The sequence below is a fragment of the Bombina bombina genome, chromosome 5, assembly GCF_027579735.1.
Source record: "Bombina bombina isolate aBomBom1 chromosome 5, aBomBom1.pri, whole genome shotgun sequence".
In the NCBI taxonomy this organism is placed as follows: Eukaryota; Metazoa; Chordata; class Amphibia; order Anura; family Bombinatoridae; genus Bombina; species Bombina bombina.
The window spans coordinates 913,355,613-913,373,210 of NC_069503.1; the positions used below are offsets into that span (position 1 = coordinate 913,355,613).

At 36.4% G+C, this 17,598-nt stretch overlaps 1 protein-coding gene and 1 long non-coding RNA gene across 2 annotated transcripts in view; both read right to left on the reverse strand.

Moving 5' to 3' along the window:
• The window catches only part of GGH (gamma-glutamyl hydrolase), a 122,470-nt gene that overhangs the window by 96,773 nt on the left and 8,099 nt on the right, over positions 1-17,598 (reverse strand). The window lies entirely within an intron of this gene.
• LOC128660958 (uncharacterized) lies at positions 1,245-13,578 on the reverse strand. The gene is made up of 2 exons (XR_008402595.1): positions 11,628-13,578; positions 1,245-1,374 (listed from the first exon to the last, which is right to left on the reverse strand). It is a non-coding gene; the product is annotated as an uncharacterized LOC128660958 (long non-coding RNA).

Genomic DNA, 17,598 nt, shown 5'->3' on the forward strand with positions numbered 1-17,598 from the left:
ATTCACATACTCTATGAGTAAACAAATGATAACGTTTCTGGATCTAGATATTTTCATAGACCAGGGAGAATTAAGTACCAAGAATCATTTCAAAACAGTAGATGCTAATAACTATATTCCAGCACATAGTTGTCATTTGAAACGTTGGATAGACAATATACCCAAAGGACAATTCCTTAGAATAAGACGCAACTGTTGCAATGGTGATTTAACAGTTTGCTGAGGACAAAATGTTTAAGCCTTTTCATAGGATTAACACGGATCCTAAAAGGGACTATTTTTCAATAACGGAAACAGAGTAAGGATAATCTTTCCAAGCGGAACTACTTACAGTGAGTGACGTCACGGACCCGGGAAACCAGCGACACAGAGCTGTACAGACACCTGTGCCCTACTACACTATATGGCAAGTAACCAACTGGATGCAGGTAGGCACACAGAGGTGTAACAGCCCGTGAGTGTGGCTCTTCCTTTGGGGTTTTCTTTTCAGCAGTGACAAAATCACATATCCAGCAATTGGAAGTACAATCTTAACTTCAACATTTGTGTGGACTAGCACCTACAATTGACCAACATTTGCAATTGGCTTTTCCTACAAGTTGTAATCACACAAATCACAATCCTACAAATTTGCAAATAAATATTTTAACGAAGAAATCTTACATGGATCCTTATTAAAGGACTTTTATGCACCAGTTTATATTGTGCAAACCGGTTTATATTGTGCAAACCAGTTTGCCTATGAGAAGAAAAAAAGATTCTATCTACTAGCCACCACATAAGGGTTATATATATCCTTGGACTTACCAATTATACATTTTATAGTAGCATATCATTTACGATTAAGCATATATGGTAACCATGAATAACGGTTGCCAAAATTGATACATACGGTTGAAATGGTTTACATCGTCTTCTTTTTGACATATAAGGTGGTATTGCTATAGCATTTAGATGACCGGTCATATGTAAGTGAATCTCACCATTTTATTAACTTTTAGTTATTTCTTATAAGTGTATAGTATAGTATATTTTATGATAATTATTTTCATTTAATAAATAATATATTCTTTCTATACATAGCATTTTATTATTGTAGATACACCCACTTTTAACCATATCCCCCAGTTGTCAGTGCACGTATACAAACTTATCTTTTGTGTATATCTGTCATACAAAGTTATAAGTTATGCATTTCAAGCTGACTGGCTCTCAAAGTGTACTTTAAAGGAACATGAAACAGATTTTATTTTTTTTAATACCATTGTGAAGTTCATAATACAATTGTAAATACCTTAATTTTCTGTTCCACCCGCTTTTTTAATTATTTTGATAACAATGTCTAGGTAGGACATACGGACACATGCATGGGTCCTGCAACAGTGCAACAATGAATTTGCCATTTAGCAGCAGCAAACAAAGTTGGATTCAAGTGACAATTTGTCATTCTAGGCCATTGATGGCTAACCTTGGTACCCAAGATGTTTCTGTGCCCAAGCATCATGGGAAGCATCATGGGAAATGTAGTTTCAAAAGATCTGGGGTTCAAATGTTAGCAATCACTTTCCTAGACTAACGAGAAGTATTTGGCATATGGAATTAACTTTATATCACCTTTGAACGCACAGTGTTTTGTGCACATGTATATAATTAAACAGAAATGTAGGATTTAGTAATATGCATGCAAATAGCTGTCATTACAGCAACGGAGGATGCCTGTCTTTCCCACTAACAGATATTTATTTAAAGTTATTTAGTAAAGTGCAATGATGCACATCAGATCTTTCCAGAAGTGCAATCATTCAGAGGGTGCTGGTGTTCTGCGCTTGCATTACTGAGCTTTTATCTTTTCTCTCATTAGACCCGCCTTAGTTATTGCGCATGTGTTAGACCTCATAACTAACTGTGCAAACATGCAGGAGAAAGCCTGGAGGAGGTTATTATTATTATTCGAAATAAAGAGGTGAATTGGTCACTCATTTTTAGGATGGCAGTTCCTGGAGCATTTGAGAAGAGGATTTTTTTTATTATTCTGCTAAAAAATACAGTAAAGTCAAAACTAAAATATTTTAGGAGGAGGTAAGTAAACAAAAAAAACTAAAATAATCTGGTTGCATAAAGTGTGCACACCCTCTTATAACTGGGGATGTAGCTGTGAATTAAGCAATCACATTAAAAATCATGTTAAATAGGAGTCAGTACACACCTGCCATCATTTAAAGTGCATCTGATTAATCACAAATAAAGTTTAGCTGTTCTAGTAGGTCTCTCCTGACATTTTCTTAGTTGAATCCTACAGCAAAAGCTATGGTCCGCAGATATCTCCCAAAGCATCAGAGGGATCTCATTGTTAAAAGGTATCAGTCAGGAGAAGGGCACAAAAGAATTTCCAAGGCATTAGATATACCATGGAACACAGTGAAGACAGTCATCATTAAGTGGAGAAAATATGGCGCAACATGACATTACCAAGAACTGGAAGTCTCTCCAAAATTGATGAAAAGATGAGAAGAAAACTGGTCTGGGAGGCTGCCAAGAGGCCTACAGCAATATTAAAGGAGCTGCAGGAATAGCTGGCAAGTACTGGCTGTGTGGTACATGTGACAACAATCTCCCGTATTCTTTATATGTCTGGGCTATGGGGTAGAGTGTCAAGACGGAAGCCTTTTCTTACCAAGAAAAACATCCAAGCCTGGCTAAATTTTGCAAAAACACATCTGAAGTCTCCCAAAAGCATGAGTGAAAAGGTGTTATGATCTGATGAAACCAAGGTTGAACTTTTTGGCCATATTTTCAAAAGATATGTTTGGTCAAAAACAACACTGAACATCACCAAAAGAACACCATACCCACAGTGAAGCATGGTGGTGGCAGCATCATGGTTTGGGGCTGTTTTTCGTCAGCTGGAATTGGGGCCTTAGTAAGGTAGAGGGAATTATGAACAGTTCCAAATACCAGTCAATATTGGCACAAAAACTTCAGGCTTCTGCTAGAAAGCTGAACATGAAGAAGAACTTCATCTTTCAGCATGACAGCGACCCAAAGCATACATCCAAATCAACAAAGGAATGGCTTCACCAGAAGAAGATTAAAGTTTTGGAATGGCCCAGCCAGAGCCCAGACCTGAATCCGATCGAAAATCTGTTGGGTTATCTGAAGAGGGCTGTGCACAGGAGATACCCTCGCAATCTGACAGATTTGGAGTGTTTTTGCAAAGAAGAGTGGGCAAATCTTGCCAAGTCAAGATGTGCCATGCTAATAGACTCATACCCAAAAAGACTGAGTGCTGTAATAAAATCAAAAGATGCTTCAACAAAGTCTTAGTTTACAGGTGTGCACACTTATGCAACCATATTTTTTTTTTTTTACTTCCCTCCACCTAAAAGATTTCAGTTTGTTTTTCAATTGAGTTGTACAGTTTATAGGTCACATTAAAGGTGGAAAAAGTTCTGAAATGATATATCTTTGCCTCATTTTTTTACATCACAGAAACCTGACATTTTACCAGGGGTGTGTAGACTTTTTATATCCACTGTAGGTAGGCTCATAGGCTGATTTCTAATCAGCTCTTTAAGACTGTCTCTTATCATAGCGAATTGTTTTCACAGGATTTCGTTAGACAGTGCTAGTTCATGTGTGCCACAAAGATAGCATTGTGTTCACTCCCATGAAGTTATGCAGGAGTCAGCACTGATTGGCTAAAATGCAAGTTTGTAAATAGCACTTAGATAAGGGGGCAGTCTGCTGAGGCTTAGATACAAAGCAATCACAGAGGTAAAAAGTGTTTTAATATAACAGTGTTGGTTATGCAAAACTGGGGAATGGGTAATAAATTGCTATCTATAATGTAATTAACATTTCTACATGCCTAGTCCTATACTTTCATAACCCTTTAATTTTAAATATATTAAATGAAGTCACATTTCTCTTATTAACCCCTTAGTGACCAGACCATTTGGGACCTGGGCTATTTTTACATTTTTGCGGTGTTTGTGTTTAGCTGTAATTTTCCTCTTACTCATTTACTGTACCCACACATTATATACCATTTTTTTCTCATCATTAAATGGACTTAATAAAGATAGCATTATTTTCATCATATCTTATAATTTACTATAATTTTTTTTTTTTTTAAATATAATGAAAAAAAAACACAACTTTTTCTAACTTTGACCCCCAAAATCTGTTACACATCTACAACCACCAAAAAACACCCATGCTAAAATTTTAAATTTTGTCCTGCATTTAGAAATACCCAATGTTTACATGTTCTTTGCAAGTTATAGGGCAATAAGTACAAGTAGCACTTTGCTATTTCCAAACCATTTATTTTTCAAAATTATCGATAGATACATTGTAACACTGATATATGTCAGGAATCCCTGAATATCCCTTTACATGTATATATTTTTTTTTAGCAGACCACCCAAAGTATTGATCTAGGCCCGTTTTGGTATATTTCATGCCACCATTTCACCGCCAAATGCGATCAAATAAAAAAAAAATTGTTCACTTTTTCACTAACTTTAGGTTCCTCACTGAAATTATTTACAAACAGCTTGTGCAATTATGGCACAAATGGTTGTAAATGCTTCTCTGGGATCCCCTTTGTTCAGAAATAGCAGACATTTATGGCTTTGGTTAATTTTAGCTTTAGTGTAGAGATCAGCCTCCCACCTGACACATTTCACCCCCTGATCCCTCCCCGACCCCTCTCAAACAGCTCTCTTCCCTCCCCCACCTCACTATTGTCACCACCATCTTTAGTACTGGCAGAAAGTCTGCCAGTATAAAAATAAAGTTTTTTAGTTTTTTTTACTTTTAATTATATATTTTCTGCAGTGTAGAATCCCCACATACCACCCAACCTCCCTGAGCCCCTCTAAACAGCTCTGTAATCCTTCCCCTCTATTTGCCATCATTTTGGGTACTGGCAGCTGTCTGCCAGTACCCATTTTGCAATAAACCTCTGCTTTTTTTTTTTTTTTTTTTTAAATCCCAGATTTTTCTGTAGAGTAGCTGCCCCCCCTCAATACCCTACCCCTCCCTGATCCCTTTACCAACATTATCCCCCCTCCCATGACTTTAGGCATAGTGATCGCACGCGCATGACCTCGGGCACTCCCGCAAGTGAATTCCACCAACGGCCAGAAGTTCACCAGCAATGGGCCGCCCACCCGCCTCCCACTCACCAACAATCGGCACCATCGCTGGCCGATGCAGAGAGGGCCACAGAGTGGCTCTCTCTGCATCGGATGCTTAAAAAAAGGTATTGCAGGATGCCTCAATATCGAGGCATCACTGCAATACCCTAAAAGCGTCTGAAAGCGATCATGATCGCTTCCAGCGCTTTAAAACCCTGAGGACGTACAGGGTACGTCCTTGGTCATTAAGTGACATTTTTTGTAGGACATACCCTGAACGTCCTTGGTCGTAAAGGGGATAAAACTAACAAGCATAAAACTTTTTTCAAATAACTAAGAGCTTTAAACAGTATGACCAAATAAAAAAACATCCAGAATTCCAAAATCCAAACTTATTCTGAAATCCAAATAACATAATTTATGTAAGAACTTACCTGATAAATTCATTTCTTTCATATTAGCAAGAGTCCATGAGCTAGTGACGTATGGGATATACATTCCTACCAGGAGGGGCAAAGTTTCCCAAACCTCAAAATGCCTACAAATACACCCCTCACCACACCCACAATTCAGTTTAACGAATAGCCAAGAAGTGGGGTGATAAAAAAGTGCGAAAGCATATAAAATAAGGAATTGGAATAATTGTGCTTTATACAAAATCATAACCACCACAAAAAAAGGGCGGGCCTCATGGACTCTTGCTAATATGAAAGAAATGAATTTATCAGGTAAGTTCTTACATAAATTATGTTTTCTTTCATGTAATTAGCAAGAGTCCATGAGCTAGTGACGTATGGGATAATGATTACCCAAGATGTGGATCTTTCCACACAAGAGTCACTAGAGAGGGAGGGATAAAATAAAGACAACCAATTCCTGCTGAAAATAATCCACACCCAAAATAAAGTTTAACGAAAAACAGAAGCAGAAGATTCAAACTGAAACCGCTGCCTGAAGTACTTTTCTACCAAAAACTGCTTCAGAAGAAGAAAATACATCAAAATGGTAGAATTTAGTAAAAGTATGCAAAGAGGACCAAGTTGCTGCTTTGCAAATCTGATCAACCGAAGCTTCATTCCTAAACGCCCAGGAAGTAGAAACTGACCTAGTAGAATGAGCTGTAATTCTCTGAGGCGGAGTGTTACCCGACTCAACATAGGCAAGATGAATTAAAGATTTCAACCAAGATGCCAAAGAAATGGCAGAAGCTTTCTGGCCTTTTCTAGAACCGGAAAAGATAACAAATAGACTAGAAGTCTTTCGGAAAGATTTAGTAGCTTCAACATAATATTTCAAAGCTCTAACAACATCCAAAGAATGCAACGATTTCTCCTTAGAATTCTTAGGATTAGGACATAATGAAGGAACCACAATTTCTCTACTAATGTTGTTGGAATTCACAACTTTAGGTAAAAATTCAAAAGAAGTTCGCAACACCGCCTTATCCTGATGAAAAATCAGAAAAGGAGACTCACAAGAAAGAGCAGATAATTCAGAAACTCTTCTGGCAGAAGAGATGGCCAAAAGGAACAAAATTTTCCAAGAAAGTAATTTAATGTCCAATGAATGCATAGGTTCAAACGGAGGAGCTTGAAGAGCCCCCAGAACCAAATTCAAACTCCAAGGAGGAGAAATTGACTTAATGACAGGTTTTATACGAACCAAAGCTTGTACAAAACAATGAATATCAGGAAGAATAGCAATCTTTCTGTGAAAAAGAACAGAAAGAGCAGAGATTTGTCCTTTCAAGGAACTTGCGGACAAACCTTTATCTAAACCATCCTGAAGAAACTGTAAAATTCTCGGTATTCTAAAAGAATGCCAAGAAAAATGATGAGAAATACACCAAGAAATATAAGTCTTCCAGACTCTATAATATATCTCTCTAGATACAGATTTACGAGCCTGTAACATAGTATTAATCACAGAGTCAGAGAAACCTCTTTGACGAAGAATCAAGCGTTCAATCTCCATACCTTTAAATTTAAGGATTTCAGATCCTGATGGAAAAAAGGACCTTGTGACAGAAGGTCTGGTCTTAACGGAAGAGTCCACGGTTGGCAAGAGGCCATCCGGACAAGATCCGCATACCAAAACCTGTGAGGCCATGCCGGAGCTACCAGCAGAACAAACGAGCATTCCTTCAGAATCTTGGAGATTACTCTTGGAAGAAGAACTAGAGGCGGAAAGATATAGGCAGGATGATACTTCCAAGGAAGTGATAATGCATCCACTGCTTCCGCCTGAGGATCCCTGGATCTGGACAGATACCTGGGAAGTTTCTTGTTTAGATGGGACACCATCAAATCTATTTCTGGAAGTTCCCACATTTGAACAATCTGAAGAAATACCTCTGGGTGAAGAGACCATTCGCCCGGATGCAACGTTTGGCGACTGAGATAATCCGCTTCCCAATTGTCTACACCTGGGATATGAACCGCAGAGATTAGACAGGAGCTGGATTCCGCCCAAACCAAAATTCGAGATACTTCTTTCATAGCCAGAGGACTGTGAGTCCCTCCTTGATGATTGATGTATGCCACAGTTGTGACATTGTCTGTCTGAAAACAAATGAACGATTCTCTCTTCAGAAGAGGCCAAAACTGAAGAGCTCTGAAAATTGCACGGAGTTCCAAAATATTGATCGGTAATCTCACCTCCTGAGATTCCCAAACTCCTTGTGCCGTCAGAGATCCCCACACAGCTCCCCAACCTGTGAGACTTGCATCTGTTGAAATTACAGTCCAGGTCGGAAGCACAAAAGAAGCCCCCTGAATTAAACGATGGTGATCTGTCCACCACGTTAGAGAGTGTCGAACAATCGGTTTTAAAGATATTAATTGAGATATCTTTGTGTAATCCTTGCACCATTGATTCAGCATACAAAGCTGAAGAGGTCGCATGTGAAAACGAGCAAAGGGGATCGCGTCCGATGCAGCAGTCATAAGACCTAGAATTTCCATGCATAAGGCTACCGAAGGGAATGATTGTGACTGAAGGTTTCGACAAGCTGCAATCAGTTTTAGACGTCTCTTGTCTGTTAAAGACAGAGTCATGGACACTGAATCTATCTGGAAACCCAGAAAGGTTACCCTTGTCTGAGGAATCAATTAACTTTTTGGTAAATTGATCCTCCAACCATGATCTTGAAGAAACAACACAAGTCGATTCGTATGAAATTCTGCTAAATGTAAAGACTGAGCAAGTACCAAGATATCGTCCAAATAAGGAAATACCACAATACCCTGTTCTCTGATTACAGACAGAAGGGCACCGAGAACCTTTGTAAAAATTCTTGGAGCTGTAGCTAGGCCAAACGGCAGAGCCACAAACTGGTAATGCTTGTCCAGAAAAGAGAATCTCAGGAACTGATAATGATCTGGATGAATCGGAATATGCAGATATGCATCCTGTAAATCTATTGTGGACATATAATTCCCTTGCTGAACAAAAGGCAAGATAGTCCTTACAGTTACCATCTTGAACGTTGGTATCCTTACATAACGATTCAATATTTTTAGATCCAGAACTGGTCTGAAGGAATTCTCCTTCTTTGGTACAATGAAGAGATTTGAATAAAACCCCATCCCCTGTTCCTGAACTGGAACTGGCATAATTACTCCAGTCAACTCTAGATCTGAAACACAATTCAGAAATGCTTGAGCTTTTACTGGATTTACTGGGACACGGGAAAGAAAAAATCTCTTTGCAGGAGGTCTCATCTTGAAACCAATTCTGTACCCTTCTGAAACAATGTTCTGAATCCAAAGATTGTGAACAGAATTGATCCAAATTTCTTTGAAAAAACGTAACCTGCCCCCTACCAGCTGAGCTGGAATGAGGGCCGCACCTTCATGTGGACTTAGAAGCAGGCTTTGCCTTTCTGGCTGGCTTGGATTTATTCCAGATTGGAGATGGTTTCCAAACTGAAACTGCTCCTGAGGATGAAGGATCAGACTTTTGTTCTTTGTTGAAACGAAAACGATTATTAGCCCTGTTTTTACCTTTAGATTTTTTATCCTGTGGTAAAAAAGTTCCTTTCCCACCAGTAACAGTTGAAATAATAGAATCCAACTGAGAACCAAATAATTTGTTACCCTGGAAAGAAATGGAAAGTAGAGTTGATTTAGAAGCCATATCAGCATTCCAAGTCTTAAGCCATAAAGCTCTTCTAGCTAAAATAGCTAGAGACATAAACCTGACATCAACTCTGATAATATCAAAGATGGCATCACAGATAAAATTATTAGCATGCTGAAGAAGAATAATAATATCATGAGAATCATGATGTGTTACTTGTTGCGCAAAAGTTTCCAACCAAAAAGTTGAAGCTGCAGCAACATCAGCCAAAGATATAGCAGGTCTAAGAAGATTACCTGAACACAGATAAGCTTTTCTTAGAAAGGATTCAATTTTCCTATCTAAAGGATCCTTAAACGAAGTACCATCTGACGTAGGAATAGTAGTACGTTTAGCAAGGGTAGAAATAGCCCCATCAACTTTAGGGATTTTGTCCCAAAATTCTAATCTGTCAGACGGCACAGGATATAATTGCTTAAAACGTTTAGAAGGAGTAAATGAATTACCCAATTTATCCCATTCTTTGGAAATTACTGCAGAAATAGCATTAGGAACAGGAAAAACTTCTGGAATAACCACAGGAGATTTAAATACCTTATCCAAACGTTTAGAATTAGTATCAAGAGGACAAGAATCCTCTATTTCTAAAGCAATTAGAACTTCTTTAAGTAAAGAACGAATAAATTCCATTTTAAATAAATATGAAGATTTATCAGCATTAACCTCTGAGACAGAATCCTCTGAACCAGAAGAGTCATCAGAATCAGAATGATGATGTTCATTTAAAAATTCATCTGTAGGGAGAGAAGTTTTAAAAGATTTTTTACGTTTACTAGAAGGAGAAATAACAGACATAGCCTTCTTTATGGATTCAGAAACAAAATCTCTTATGTTATCAGGAACATTCTGCACCTTAGATGTTGAAGGAACTGCAACAGGCAATGGTACTTTACTAAAGGAAATATTATCTGCATTAACAAGTTTGTCATGACAATCAATACAAACAACAGCTGGAGGAATAGCTACCAAAAGTTTACAGCAGATACACTTAGCTTTGGTAGATTTAGCACTAGACAGCGATTTTCCTGTAGTATCTTCTGACTCAGATGCAACGTGAGACATCTTGCAATATGTAAGAGAAAAAACAACATATAAAGCAAAATTGATCAAATTCCTTAAATGACAGTTTCAGGAATGGGAAAAAATGCCAAAGAACAAGCTTCTAGCAACCAGAAGCAATGAAAAATGAGACTTAAATAATGTGGAGACAAAAGCGACGCCCATATTTTTTAGCGCCAAATAAGACGCCCACATTATTTGGCGCCTAAATGCTTTTGGCGCCAAAAATGACGCCACATCCGGAACGCCGAGTCCGCGCCAAGAATGACGCAATAAAATGAAGCATTTTCAGCCCCCGCGAGCCTAACAGCCCACAGGGAAAAAGAGTCAAATTTTTGAAGGTAAGAAAAAATGATTAAATCAAATGCATTATCCCAAATATGAAACTGACTGTCTGAAAAATAAGGAAAGTTGAACATTCTGAGTCAAGGCAAATAAATGTTTGAATACATATATTTAGAACTTTATAAACAAAGTGCCCAACCATAGCTTAGAGTGTCACAGAAAATAAGACTTACTTACCCCAGGACACTCATCTACATGTTTGTAGAAAGCCAAACCAGTACTGAAACGAGAATCAGTAGAGGTAATGGTATATATAAGAGTATATCGTCGATCTGAAAAGGGAGGTAAGAGATGAATCTCTACGACCGATAACAGAGAACCTATGAAATAGACCCCGTAGAAGGAGATCACTGCATTCAAATAGGCAATACTCTCCTCACATCCCTCTGACATTCACTGCACGCTGAGAGGAAAACCGGGCTCCAACTTGCTGCGGAGCGCATATCAACGTAGAATCTAGCACAAACTTACTTCACCACCTCCATCGGAGGCAAAGTTTGTAAAACTGAATTGTGGGTGTGGTGAGGGGTGTATTTGTAGGCATTTTGAGGTTTGGGAAACTTTGCCCCTCCTGGTAGGAATGTATATCCCATACGTCACTAGCTCATGGACTCTTGCTAATTACATGAAAGAAATTTGAATTAATATTTTTTTTTTTTTTACATAAAATTAACAAAAATGACTATTTTTCCTGTCTGTAAATCACAATCTTCTCTGCTTGTGTCTTTAGAATGTTTGGATTTTGGAATCCAAAAACAATTAAAGGTATAAATCCCCAAAAATCCAAACTTATTCTGAAGATACATGCTGAGAAGATTGTGACTTACAGACAGGGAAAAAGTCATTTTTGATAAAAACATTTTTTTTTAAATATTAATTAAAAAGTTTAGATCTCAGAATAAGTTTGGATTTTGGAGTTACGGATTTGGGGTTTTGTACCTGTATTTACTTTTCTTGCTTTTTCTATAATGTAAACCTGAAAATTATAGCTTTTCTTCTTCCCCTGGTGAAATAAAAAAAAAAGAAACAAACGGCAATAGGCAAAAAATAGACTATTATCATTTAAAAGAATTAAACTCTATGGGAAATAGCTTGGTACATTACACAATTATAAGCTTAGCCAACTCTGATATTCTCTGATAATAGAAAAGCCAATTAGCCTAAACTCAGTTCGTCCTGAAATCTTTTCCATAAATGATCCGTTCCTAATCCCTGAACAGATGTATAACAACAATAAAACATAAAACGCGGCCAGATCAAAGCTAATCGCCATATTATTACCAACAGATATGATCTACCAGGTACGCACAAACTGCTTTGGTTTATAAACGATATCTGTTTGTGGAGCAATTTGTCTGATTAACTGCTGGGTACAGCTACAGTAGCAAGGTTACTACTCATCATGCTATTTTTTTCCTCCTGTTCCTGCAGCTTTCTTTAAAACCATTGTATTATTTTAACCCTTTGAAAGTGTTGATTATTTACATTCTCCATCATCACACTGGGCACCGCCATCTTGGAATTTAAGTCCTTTGCACCCTGTGACAGAAGTGGTGCACATTCACAGATTAGTGATATTGTCTTCTTGACAAGCTATATCAGGCACTTCATTTGACAGTGCACAATACTAAGCAGTAGCTGTACATTTTGCAGTGGTTGCATTTCTCTTTATTATTCCTGATAGTGTTTTATATTTGTTATTAAACTTTTACATTTGCTTGATATTCTTTGTTGAAAGTTAAGCCTAGATAGGCTCATATGCTAATCTCTAAGCCCTTGAAAAATGCCTCTTATCTTTGACAGGTTTTCATAGCAAGACAGCGCTAGTTCATGTGTGCCATATAGATAACACTGTGCTCAATCCTATGGATTTATTTATGAATCAGCACTGATTGGCTAAAATGCAAGTCTCTCAAAAGAAAGGAAATAAGAGGTAGTATGCAGAGGCTTAGATGCAAGGTAATCACAGAGGTAAAAAGTATACAGTATTAATATAATAGTGTTGGTTATGCAAAACTGAGGAATGGGTAATAAAGGGATTATCTAGCTTTAAACAAATATATACATATTCTGGAGTAGATTGTCCATTTAAAGGGCCATTTTAGTGTAACACAATTCTTTTAATCAGGGCTAAACAAACCCAGGAGCCTGGGAACCACTGGCTCTGAGTATTTTAACCTTGGCTCCTAACTTTTTGAGTTATTCTCCATATATCTATATACAAATACCACTGCCTTCTAAATATTCTGCCAACTAAATTGGAAACAGATTTTTCGACCCCTACTCTAATTTATCAGTGCATTTTATTATTTACGGAATGCTTGTTGAAAACAGCTGTGTTTTATTTAATATCTATAATTATTTTCCAATAGTAAAATTAGCCAGCAAATCAGGACATTTCACTACACTAAAAAGTCTCTGTTACTCTATAAACTTAGGTAAATAAAAGATCCCTTTTGCCTTAAAACACAAGAAAACAAAGTTATTGTGAGGACTGTCTAATCGGGAGTTTTACAAACAAGTAGAATCAGGGAGCCATGAGCCAAATCTCCTTTAATTCTAGTCCTAGCTTGTAACGTTTTGGATTCTTCTCATACAGCCGTATATAAAATCATTCCCTGGTTCGCTTTGCTTCCAGAGAACTAGAACACACTGTGCTATCTCTAGCAGTATAAGCTTTTTACATAAATAGGCAAACTGGAAGACCAAGTGATTCATGTTATCAAATTTAGAGGTCGATCACAATCCTGTAGAAAAGCTTATCAAATAAGTTATCTCCAAAAATCTCCATAGACTTTAATAGTGATCTTCTGTAGAAAATCATTACATAAACTTTTCTAAAGGAATGCAATCTGCCCCTTTGTTTTTCAGTGCTATACTACTATTTCTATACGTGTATTTGGTTTTTACCTCCTAAAGGGACACTAAACCCAAATTTTTTCATTTATGGTTTAAAAACATTTTAAACAACTTTCCAAATCACTTCTATTGTCTAACTTGGTTCATTCTCTTGATATCTTTTGTTGAAATGCATATCTAAATAGACTCAGTAGCTGCAGATTGGTGGCGGTCTCGTGTGATTGGCTCACCCATGTGCATTGCTTTTCTTCAACAAATAATATCTGAAGAATGAAGCAATTTAAATAATAGAAGTAGATTGGAATGTTGTTTAAAATTGTATTCTCTATCTGAATCATGAAAGAAAAATGTTGGGTTTCAAGTTCCTTTAAATAGTACTGCAATTACCATATTCATGTCCACTTATATTTTCTCTCTCTCTCTCATATATAAAGTTTTCCTTCATAAGCTTTTTATAAGTTGTTATATTCTTCAACGAATAGGTTCATCCACTATTAGTTTTATGCTTTACAAATATTAAGTTATTGAAGATTGCAGGACAAATTCCACAGACACCTTTATGCTGAAACAAATAAACTGTTTATCACAAAATGTAGTAGCCGTTTTGACAAATACACATAAGGAGCAATTACCCATAATAAAATGGGAACTACCCATCCAAAAACACTGGACTACCAGAACCGTAAATATTAGCTGTTTGTTCACACAGATAAAAATCAGAGTATTTAAATTAAATATCAACAAGAAGAAATTCCCCTGTGTATGGTTCCCAGACCAAGTGAGATGTCCACTGAGTTAGGCACAACACAAGCACATAAGTCGAGGTAAAGTAAATCAATTCATACCTTTATTGTGGCATGTCGGACAAACACTCTGCATACAATTGCGGTGTGACTACCAGGAGACACAGGTGTGTGTGGAGTGTGACGTCACCTGACGCGTTTCACGCCCTTCTGGTGCTTTGTCAAAGATGTGGAGGTGTGTGTTGTTAGCATACTTTTAAATGGTTACCAAAGAACCTGAAAAACTCCTCCCTTAATGTGAAGTCACAGAAATAAACTGTGTTTCAAAATTTGCTAGATACTTTTTATGTGATAAAAAGTGCTAAAAATAGTGATAGATGTGCATTCAATTCAATTCAATAGATGAATATTAGATTAAAGACTAAAAAAACTATAAAACTATACGGCTCTTAAATACTCGTATCTTATGGCAAGATTAGTGGTAGATTATTTATATTTATTAGTTTATAATAAATTACTTGTGTTGGGTTCTCACTTTTATGATACTATTTTATCAACTATTTTGTTGGTATTACATAGATGTATGTTGTTATTTCTTCATATCTACAAAGTGTTTCCTCCTTTCTCTATTGGCATTTAGATTATTTCAAGCTTCTTGTCTATCTGTGGTCTTGCCTTTAATGTGATTAACCCTTTCATCACCATTTCGAAACTATTGCGTTATAGCTCTTAGTTCGCAAATTGCTTGTATTATTGAGTGACCGGGTTAGCTTAGAGTTTTAGAGCCGATGTTTCATATCAGCACTAGAATATTAAAATATTAAAAATACCTGACTGATTGATTATTTGATATTGAACTTTATTCATTTCATATTTCTGCATTAAATTTAAATGTTTATTCTATTGTGGATGTTTACTGAACTACGTTATGTTTCTAAAAACTAATCTTACTTATGGACTTTTACTTGACTTAATTTGTTGAACTTACAAAAATGGGATGTATTTGTTGCTATTTATTTGTATCGAGAGTAAAAAGGAATATAATTTCTTCAAGGAATTTATTATTGTTTTAATTTCCTTGATATAGGACTAAATCCCATCTAGAATTTATTCCCTTAGGTTCTTTTGTTCCTAATTTGAATATCCACTTCGCCTCTCTGTCTAGCAATTTTCTAAATCTGTCCCCTCCTCTCTTGTTGGCTGGTATAAAGTCAATAGCTTGGAATTTGAAGGCTTTTTTGCTTTCTTCAGTAGTTGTTCGATGGTTGGCATAGTGTTTAGCTACTGGTGTTTTAGGTGGGTCCTTCTCTAGTGATGTCAGATGTTCACGTATTCTGTCTTTCAAAAACCGACTAGTGCAACCTGTATATTGTTGTCTACAAATTTGACAGGTTATTAGGTACACTACATATTTAGAACAACAGTATACTATACTATACTTCATATTATGGGTAGTGTTGTTTGATGAAGATGTAAACGTATTTGCAAGATGACAATATTGACATACATTAAAAGGATGCTTTCCACACTTGAAAAAACCTTTTTTAGAAAGCCATGTTTCTTTTGATCTTAGAGTAGAGTTATTGTATACATATTGGATATCTTTGCTTCCAATTGTTGGAGCTTTTCTTGATACAAATTTAATGCCATTAGTTAGGCATTTGTCTAGTTTTTCGTCTAGTTTAAGAATTTTTAAATTGTTGTTTACTATGTTTTTGATCTGGTTGAATTGTTTGCTATATTGTGTAACACAAACTATGTTGTCACTTTTCCAATTTGTCAGTTCTTTACAGGCTTTTTTTATCAGTTTTGTTAATTAGATCTTGTCTCTTTATTTTTGCTATTATAGCTCTAGCTGACATAAGTTTATTTCTATCATATCCTCTATAAGTAAGCCTTTCAACTAAATTAAATGAATGAATATTAGATAATCACTGTCATTAGTACATATCCTCCTAATTCTCTTTAGTTGTCCCTTGGGTATAGATTTTGTGGTGTGTGCTGGGTGGCATGAATCAGCCCTTAGAATAGTATTTCTAGAAATGTCTTTTCTAAATAATTCAGTGACTATTTTTCCCTCACATGCCTTTAGAAAAATATCTAGATCGTTTACTTTGTATTTGTCCACCTCAAAAGTGAAATTGAGATTTAAATCATTATTATTTAGATATTTGACAAATTCTTTGCATTGTTAAACAATGCAAATAATTTGTCAAATATCTAAATAATAATGATTTAAATCTCAATTTCACTTTTGAGGTGGACAAATACAAAGTAAACTATCTAGATATTTTGCTAAAGGCATGTGAGGGAAAAATAGTTAGTTTATTATAAACTAATAAATATAAATAATCTACCACTAATCTTGCCATAAGATACGAGTATTTAAGAGCCGTATAGTTTTTTTAGTCTTTAATCTAATATTCATCTATTGAATTGAATTGAATGCACATCTATCACTATTTTTAGCACTTTTTATCACATAAAAAATATCTAGCGAATTTTGAAACACAGTTTATTTCTGTGACATCACATTAAGGGAGGAGTTTTTCAGGTTCTTTGGTAACCATTTAAAAGTATGCTAACAACACACACCTCCACATCTTTGACAAAGCGCCAGAAGGGTGTGAAACGCGTTAGATGACGTCACACTCCACACACACCTGTGTCTCCTGGTAGTCACACCGCAATTGTATGCAGAGTGTTTGTCCGACATGCCACAATAAAGGTATGAATTGATTTACTTTACCTCGACTTATGTGCTTGTGTTGTGCCTAACTCAGTGGACATCTCACTTGGTCTGGGAACCGTATACAGGGGAATTTCTTCTTGTTGATATTTATACATGAGAACCAGCAGCCTGGTCTGCAAGCTTAGGTTTGTGCCGGGAGAGGCGCCGACACAGCTTCCCTTTACGCTCCCATTCAGACCAAACCGCTCATTATTCTTAACTCTCACCCATCCGTGTATATTTAAATTAAATATCTACTTTATTTTTCAGATATATTTTTATAAGTAACCTAACATTATAACAAATGCTAATGAGAAAGGAAATTAAATATTAGTGTGAAAAATTTTCCTTTCATGATTCAGATAGAACGTGTAATTTTAAACAACTTTCTACTCTCTTTGTATCTTTTGTTGAAAAGCAGGGACTTATGCTTAGGAGCTGGCCCATTTCTGGAGCAATATATGGCAGCAGTTGTGAATGTTATCCATTTGCAAGAGCACTAGATGGCAGCACTATTTCCTGCAATGTAGTGCTCCAGATGCCTACCTAGGTATCTCTTCAACAAAGAATATCATGG